This window comes from Felis catus, chromosome B1 (genome assembly GCF_018350175.1).
Source record: "Felis catus isolate Fca126 chromosome B1, F.catus_Fca126_mat1.0, whole genome shotgun sequence".
Taxonomy (NCBI): Eukaryota; Metazoa; Chordata; class Mammalia; order Carnivora; family Felidae; genus Felis; species Felis catus.
Window position 1 is genome coordinate 6,077,214 of NC_058371.1, and position 9,398 is coordinate 6,086,611.

General features: G+C 47.6%; 1 long non-coding RNA gene across 1 annotated transcript; it reads left to right on the forward strand.

The window, feature by feature from the left end:
* The first annotated feature begins 4,937 nt into the window (after window positions 1-4,937).
* LOC123384730 lies at window positions 4,938-6,775 on the forward strand. The gene is made up of 3 exons (XR_006596211.1): window positions 4,938-5,249; window positions 5,365-5,425; window positions 5,637-6,775. It is a non-coding gene; the product is annotated as an uncharacterized LOC123384730 (long non-coding RNA).
* Window positions 6,776-9,398: the final 2,623 nt, after the last annotated feature.

A 9,398-nucleotide genomic window follows, 5' to 3' on the forward strand; every position in this document is an offset into this window, starting at 1 on the left:
TTTTTTGTGTTTTGTGTGTGTGTGTTTTTACTGTGCATAATAGACCACACCACAGAAACACATAAACATTAAACAGCAATAGCAAATTTAAAATTTTCAGGTGGATTGTTGCTTAAAAATCACTCAAACGCAGCAGAAGGAATATCGCCATTTCAATAAGTCTTTGAATTCATTTCTCAACATGTGTAACAAATGCATTCAGATGCAGGAAAAGCTCTTTTCCACTCCCTGAAGTTTTATACTAAAAAAAAAAAAAAAAGGAACTCCCAGTGGATCTCACAACCATTCTATTACAGAGAAATTAGGACTCCCAGAAAACAAATCAAAACATTGAATTGGACTTTGATTCAATTAAGCTATAGCTCAAAGGAGACTGATACCTGAGATGCATAACTGATCTTGATCTGCCAGTTTAACCATCTTTGCAACTATTTGTGCACATTGTAAAAAAATGTTTCATTTGTTTTAGAAATGTGGCATCTCCTTGCGGCAAAAATAAATGAACAACACTGAAACTTACAGAATAGGAAGTGTAACTGTCTACCCCTGTTCATTTTACCTCCACTATAATGGCTGGATTCACATCAACGTCCTCAAGCACCTTCCTTTTAATTCAGTCACCCAGCTGCTGATCATACACAACAGAAAGATTCTGTTCAGAAGGTGCCTCTGATTCAACAAACATAAAGGAAGTCCAAAACCGGAGGAAAACTCAGTTACGACATCAACACGTTCCGCACAACCACAGCGAAGAATCCTGTCAGAAAGAATGAGTGTAGGGGGATTTTGACAATCAGACAGCTTTGCAGCGTCCTTTGGGGTGGTTTCCTGTGACAATGACGTGTGTCCTGTTCGGTGGGGCGCCTGGGTGGCTCAGTCGCTTCAGCGTCTGACTCGATGTCAGCTCGGGTCATGATCTCACACTTTGTGAGATGGAGCCCCGCATCAAGCTCTGCACTGGCAGCCTGGAGCCTGCTTGGGATTCACATTCATATTCATTCTCTCTCTCTCTCTCTCTCTCTCTCTCTCTCTCTCTCTCAAAAGAAATAAATAAAACACTTTTAAAGAAGGAAAAGAAATAGGTAAGTGGATTTTTGCTCCATCAGTCTCCAGGGGAAAGAATGGGAAGTGTCAGTTTAGCATTCCTAACAAAGTCTCCGTGTGACAGAGGGGTGGCCTTGATCATGTAGAACTAGGAGGACATTCACAAAAGCCTCATTCTGCGTGACCGTCCCTCCTATCGAAACGGTGATCCACGGGGCACCTGGGTGGCTCAGTCGGTTAGGCATCCGACTTCGGCTCAGGTCACGATCTCATGGTCTGTGAGTTCGAGCCCTGCGTCAGGCTATGTGCTGACAGCTCGGAGCCTGGAGCCTGTTTCAGATTCTGTGTCTCCCTCTCTCTGACCCTCCCCTGCTCATGATTTGTCTCTGTCTCAAAAATAAATAAACATTAAAAAAATTAAAAAAAAAAAAACAAAACTGTGATCCAGACCGTGCCTTGAACCAGAGCAAGAGCATGCAAAGGAAGGTGGGGGCCTGCGTGAGCCCCACAGGCAGTGAAGCCATCTACTGAGCTAGAAAAACCCGTGTGAAGGCAGGAAAACAATTTGCAGACACGTGTGCTGAAGGAAGAGGTTGCCTCTCGTTGGAACTTCGCTTACTGAACTTGAACGAGTCCCAGAAAAACAGCCATCTGGGCACCGTGAGGTATTCCACACGCACGGAGAGCACGTCAATGGCAGCCACTCCTGGCACCTTGTGAGCCACTCCCATCCCACGTCTCTTCAGGCAGCCCACGTGAGATGACGCGGGGGCCACCGACTCGGCCTTTCCCATGGTTTGTCCGTGGCGGGGCCATGGGTCCTGACAAGAAATGGAGCCCCGAGCCGTCCTCCTCCGACCCCTTCCACGGCAGCATTAACACGTGCACGTTTCCATTTTCCAGCCTCAATTGACCCCAGCAAAACAGCACGCAGGCATCCGTGCATGTCACGGAATTTCAAGGTGACACATGTTTAAAGATGCCTCAGTAGCCCAAGTACCAAGACAGCCGCACCTCCGCCGTCTGTGCAGAGCTGTGCTACCCCAAATGAAAGGTGTCCGTCGATCGTGCTGTCTGTCGAGGGGGCCCAACCTGCCGATGACAGCAGGCAACTGAGGAGAGACTTGGGGGTGTGCTATGGATACCTGTGTATACATCGTTTCGTGCACAAGATTTTTACGTTCTTCCCTTCTTCGCACACCAAACACGTTATCTGGCGATTGATTTTGAGAAAATAAATGTGAGGGCGAAGATGGTTAACCGAATTCCAGGGAGTTCCCAGGAGCCCATCCACCATACTGGTTATGTGTGACGTTACCACAACTGCTCCCAGAAGAATACGGGATGCAGAACTGTTTTCTAGCCAAGTCTGCAGTGAACAGGGTTTCCTGGGGCACCTGCGTGGCTCAGTGGGTTAAGTGACTCGATTTCAGCTCAGGTCATGATCCCACAGTTCGTGAGATTGAGCCCCGGGTCAGCCTCTGTGCTGACGGAATGCAGCCTGACTGGGACTCTTTCTCTCTCTCTCTTAAAGTAAATAAATGTTTTGGGGTGCCTGGCTGGCTCAGTCGGTTAAGCATCCGACTTTGGCTCAGGTCACAATCTCATGGTTCATGAGTTCAAGCCCCGCATCGGGATCTATGCTGACAGCTCAGATCCTGGAGCCTGCTTCGGACTCTGTGTCTCCCCCTCTCTCTGCCCCTTCCCCAGTTCACACTCTATCTCTGTCTCAAAAAGAAATAAACATTAAAAAAATTTTAATAAGTAAATGTTTTTGAAAAAATGTTTCTTTTATGCTTATTTTCTGCCTCCTTTATCAGCTAAGCTTGCCTGGTACTTTCCCTGACAGGTCTGACGACAGAAATTGTCTTTTTCCTTTCCTGAAATGTTTCCTGTTTCATTTATTTTTTTTTTAACTTTTGCACCAACAACCACAGCATGTGATACAGTTCCCGACTGAAAAACATCATTTATGAATCTAGAGAGAGACCATGAATCTTGGCAGAAGTTGAACAGCCTGAGGGTTCACTGTTCCTATAAGGACATGTCTGCACGCAAACCTCAGACCCAAAGAAGCCTCGTATCTGTGTTGCTCTCAGGACACTGAATACAGCAGAGAGGAAAACAAAGTTACTGACACCTGGGTCTAAGGGAAGTACTTTAGCCATCAAGCTTGCGACGTCCAACTAGGTTACTATACCTCCTTTACATTCAGAATAAGATTATTCAATTTCATATTCTTTGTGTATTTGTATGCTATCTTTATTAATATATATACGGTAAAGATGGATGTTTCTGTGCTGCCTGTTGATTACTTGAAGCACCAGCTACCTTTTCTAGAATCTGCATGAGGGCCTGAGCTACCAAAACTGAAAGAGGCAGCGTCTGTCTGACGTGAATCAGATTCAGGAGGCCCGCATAGCTCAGACTTCAGCCTGGCCTGGCTTAGAGCTCAGACTGGACACCAGGGCCATGATTTGGAGTCAAAATAACTTGTGTTCAGCTTTGATCTCCGAGGTTCATTAGTTGTTGAACCTTTCCTAAGACACTTGGTGTTTCCAAGCCAACTTTTCTCACCTGTTAAGCTGGAGACAATAGTTATCCTACAGGGTTTTGAAGTTCACGAAAGGCAAGTGGGATCACCGTGTGAGACCACGTGTTCCTAAGCGTCGGCACACCTGAGGAGGGGTAGTGGGGGTCTCTGTTCTGGCTAAGGCTGGAGAGGAAAATAGGAAAATAGGAAAATAGGGGGAGATAAAAGGAAGACAAGAGAATGGACTTGAGATTGGATGGGCACCACCACCCAAAGCCTGGAGAGGCCACTGGGCCCACACCCCCAGTCTCCATGGGGCACAGCCAGGAGGCGCTGACAGATAATACTGAGCTCGTACGAGGATGTGACACTGTCACAGAGGCACGTGCACAACCATCCAGGCCAGAATGCCTGCCTGGAAAGACGTGCCGGCCAGGGACGTTCCTCCAGGGGCAAAACAGAAGGGTGTGAACAAATCTGTGTCCACTCATGAGACAAATAGAGGATGCCTGCTTTTGCTCCTTCCTCTGTGTGGACAGGTGAGTCCAATGAGTCGGGGGGGGGGGGGGGAGGTAGATATTAAAACCGATATCTTATTTGTATGCACAAACTGGTAGGGCTTTGAGGAAATCAAAGTCGCACTTACATATGAGATATTCAGGCCACAATTACAATTTACAAGTTCTTCGTACCCTCTCCCAAGCGTCTTCCCTCGGCCCCAGGGCAAGCAGTTCCCAAATGCGGTTAGCACCGGGGTACTCAACCCTTCCGAAGGATCAAGGAAATGTTCAGCACGGCCTGGAACATTCCCTACGTGAGTGCTCTCCAATTCTGCCACCATATGGGCTATGAGTCTAATACATCTGGGACAACTCCAGGATTACAGACTCTAATAGCTGGGAGAAAAGCACACTCTCCAAGTTCTCAGGCAACACTGACAAGAGGGGCGTTTACGAATGAGAGTTCAAGGTTTAAAACAGATGCTGTGCCCGGACTCGTGACCATGAATCCAAAACCATTCAGACTAACCCCACACCTTCTAATGTGACGGTGGAGAAAGTACGGTCACTGTGTCCAAGAGACGCTCAGGCATCAATGTGAAAACTTACACTCGTCACAAGAAAAGGCCATTGTCTGAGCCCTGACATCAAAATGTCTCCTTTCCTCCCGCTGTCCAGCGTGCACGGGAATGAATCTAATCTTTTCCCCCCAAAAGCGCGTTTAGTGGGGTCCTGTTGCCAGAGTTTGTACATCAAAGTGGCACTGGCTGTGTGGGATCAAAGCCCTCAACACTCTCCCTAAAAGAACCCCAGGACAATAGAAGGCAAAGTGAGTATCCACAAAGATCATAAGACCCAGCTGGGTCCCACTTAGCCCTTCCCACTTCTAAGTTGTTACTTTTCGTTGTTTGGGGCTTCCTGCACCTAACTTCATAAGTTGATGCAGGTTCCAAGGACGATTTCACATCCAGGGACCGGCGGGGGGGGCACACCAGAAGCCTCACACGGATGGGAAATGAGATTACACATTTACTATAAGGAAAAATCTGTCGCACGGTCATTCAGCAGAGCATTTATCAGCAGCACTTCTCCTTCCAGAAGGATATCTCTTCGAGATATTCAACAGTCTCATACCACACGAGGGAATATTTCATCTTATCGGGCGGCATGGGGTATGTGGTCAGGAATGGCCAGTGCAGCCGGGAGTGACCTGACGCCATCTGGCCACAGACACATCAGACTAATAACATCAAGCTTTTGTTTTTGTTTTTGTTTCTCCTAAATAAGAACAGCCAGACCCAGAGAGCAGAAGACGAATACAGGGCTACCAACACCGTCCTGAAAAAAGGTAAGCAAACAACCTTCAGTACAGACAGACAGGGTTAAAGCTGTTCCTTCTGAAGCCACCTTTCTAATATTTGAATCCTCTATGCCCAATCCCTTCCCCTCACCTTCCTTCTGGGAGACATGCAGGAACAGCAGTAAGCCAGTATGTGTGAGTCAGGGTGGCTCGGAGAAACGGAACCAGGAGCATATTCAGAGAGAGAGGGATTTCTTAGCAGGACGTGACTCACCTGATTACGGGAGCCAAGAAGTCCCACAATCTGCCGTGTGCAAACGGAAGCCGAGGAAAGAGGGTGGCGTCGCTCCAGTCCACGTGGGGGAGCACGGGGGAGAGCGACGACGGTGTAAGACCTCGCCCAAGGGCAGGAGAAGACCGACATTCCAGCTCAACAGCCAGGCAGAGAGAGTGAGCTCTCCCCTCCTCTGCCTCGGCCTCCCATCCAGGCCCTCAGTGGACGGGAGGAGGCCCACCCACGCTGCAGAGGGCAATCAGCTTTACTCCAGACACCTGTTCGAATGCTACGGTCATCACGAGCCACCGTCACAGACACACCCAGGATAACGTCTAACGCTTCCCCGGGCGTCCCGTGACCCAGTCCACCCAACACATAAAGTCAGTCTGGAGCCACGCTGAGCATTCTGGGAACACACCGACGTGCCCACGGTCCTGGGACCACGCAGAGAACCACGAACAGACACCCTCGTTCTCGTCCCCACAGCTGTCTCCCATCAACAGGGCAACGTACCACAGAGCCTGGCAAACGACAGGCCCAGCTGGAGCCGGGGGGAGTCACGGGGCAGGTGTGATGTGCTAAGATCCTCCCTAGAAACTGAAAGTGATCGGAAAGGCTCGCGGGGGCCATCCTGCTCCAGAGTCCTTATTCCTAGGAGTTGTGACTTTATTGTGGTAAAATACACATAACTATAAAACAGACTTTACCACTTTAACCATTTTCACACGGATTACACGCATTCACGGTGTTGTGCAACCAACTCCACTATCCACCTCTAGAACTTTCTCCATCTTGCAACACTGAAACTCTATATTCTTTACCTCTAACTCTCCCCCCGCCTCCCCCGGGCTCTGAAAACCACCATTCTGCTCTCTGTCTCCGCGGATTTGTCTACCCTAGGGATCCCTTATAATCGTGTCCTTTTGTGAATGGCTTATTTCACTTTACATAATGTCCTCAAGTTCCATCCGTGTCATAGCCTGGGTCAGAATGTCCTTCCTTTTTAAGGCTGAAAAATATCCCACTGCACGCGTAGACCGCATTTTGTTTATCCCTTCATCTGCTGGTGTGCATTTGAGTTGTTTCCACCTTTTAACTATTATAAATGATGTTGTAACGAACGTGAGTACATTTTTTAACTTTAAATTTTTAAAAGCTGACAGCCTGGTAAGGAAGCTCATTTGGAAGACAGTAGATAGTAGTGTTTCAGACGATGAGCTGAGGTCAGACCAGAATGAATGTCAGCTCACACACTTACTAGCTGTGTGACCTCAGGTTGGTTACTTGAATTCCCTGTGCCTTAGTTGCCAAATCTAACATACAGTTAGTTCATAATCAGGTCTACTTTTAGGGCTGTTGTAACGATTAAGAAATGCATATAACGTGTCTATCACAGATCTTTGCACTAGTAAGCATTCAATCAATGGTAGCTGTTATTTTTTAAATATTTATTTATTATTTTTGAGAGACAGAGAGAAAGCAAGCAGGGGAGGGGCAGGGAAAGGGGGACAGAGGATCTGAAGCAGGCTCCACCCTGACAGCAGAGAGCCCCATGCGGGGCTTGAACTCAAGAAGTGTGATATCATGACCTGAGCTGAAGTTGGACACTTACCTGACTGAGCCACCCAGGTGCCCCTGCTATTTTTAATATAGAAAAATTAGGCAGTGTAAAGCAAGCTAGTGGAAGAAAATTAAAAGCTTTATTTAATGTTATGTATTTATTCTGAACATAATTCTCATTCCACATTTTGAGGTCTAGCCATCAGTTTTAGACTGAGTTGCTATAACAAAATACCACTGTCTGGGTGGCTTAAACAACAGACATTTATTCTTTACATTTCTAAAGGCCGGACATGCAAGATCAAAGTGCCAGCAATTCCAGTGTCTGGGAACCCACTTCCCAAATCATACATGGCTACCTTCTCACTGTGTCCTCGCATGGCAGAAGGGGCAAGGGAACTTTCTGAGCTATCTTTTATAAGGGCATTAACCCCATTCGTTGGGGCTCCAACCTCATGCCCCAATCACCTCCCGAAAGCCCCTCCTTCCTAACACATTACATCGGGGTTTAGGGCTTGAACATATGAGTTTTAGAGGGACAGACGCTCATCAATAACACTGTCCTCACCTTCTTCTTCCAAAAACTGAATACCATATACATCAGTGGCCAACTGTGTTTTCCACCAAACCTTTGTGAATCCAAAATTATACTTTTAAATCATCACTTCTAATGGTTGAATAATGCTTTTGCGGGGGACCCACAACTTCTTCAATCAGTTCTAGTCCTGTCTTAGGTTAGGTTTCCCAGAAGCAGAGCCCGACATCTGGTCAGGGAAATGCCCCCAGGGGAAACCAGTCACAAGCAAGAATGCAGAAGAACCAGAGGAAGGCAGCAGAAGGAGGGCGGGACTTCAGCAAAGCCCACACAGGGGGCTCCAGCCTGGTCCATGGAGCATGGTACCTCAGCATGTCCCAAGCCAAGGCAAGGATGCCGGATTTCCATACTCACACACCTGTCAGATACTGGTGATGGCCCACCCGAGGGCCCTTGCAGCTCTCCGCACGTATGGGTAGTGCCAGATCTAAAAGCCTGTAGGTCCGGGAGCTGCTGCTAAAAGCAAAGCCACGCTCAACGCTTTAATGCACACAGGCACACACGTAAAGGCACACACATACATACGGGCACACACACTTGCAGTCACAACAAGTCTACCCAAGGAAGTCAGGGCAGAGCACCCACAACACCATGCATCCCCCATAAGGTCCCAATCCATGAATGAAATTGACTCAAATAACTGCAAAAACAAACAGACAAACACAAAACAACAACAACAAAAAAACAAGTAACTGCACGCAAAGAGCACTTTCCACATGCAAGTCCAGCCATATACCCCCCTTTCCAGAAACGCTCCAGCACACCTGCTGCTTGTCGTTTGCATGTGTGGCTGTCTCGCCCCCCCAACTATGCACCTCCACTGGCTTCACAACTCAACTTCTTTTCTACAACTAAAAGACACATAGAGTCTGCCAGCCTCATCCAAGCAGTGCTCAGAGCACACGAGTGACTTTCTGATTGCTCTCTGTCTTCACAACAATGACATGACAGAATGCTACTCATCTCTGCCTAGGTCAGGGAGCTATAAATACCACTTAGGAACTTAGATCGTGGCAGATTCCTTCCAGCACCTGTAAGTAATCTTTAAAAACACCCAGGGAGTGACACTGTGGGAATCTGGGGTGTTATTGATTTTCCTTGTCGTTATTCAATTTCTTTTTATACATTTTTCACAACGCACCCTACCAATGGTAGAAAGTAGACAAGTGTCCTCCTTTCCTTGGCTTCTAGGAGTTGGAGGAAGATTGACTGTATCAGGATAGGTTCTTTATGCCCTGGCACTAGGTCTCTATAGGCACATGGACACGTCCAAGGTAGCCCTGCTGGAAGGAAAAGGTCAAGCTATAAGGTACATACATCGATCTCCATCTTCCCATTCAGCTAAAGCATTACCGCCACAGCAGGGTGGCATGGAGAACTAGGTAAAGGGGCAGCCTCCATGTGTCATGTTAACAGTGTCACCTGACCCACATCTCACGGACGTGGAGTCCACCACCACAGGCACTGTGCTCAGGGGGTTGGAAGGACTGGGAAGAGGAACACTCATTTCTGGAGGCTTATTTCCATAGTATCCCATTCTAGTGAAACACCAGGAAATGCACTGGGCCAAGAATTGGTATCACTTGCGA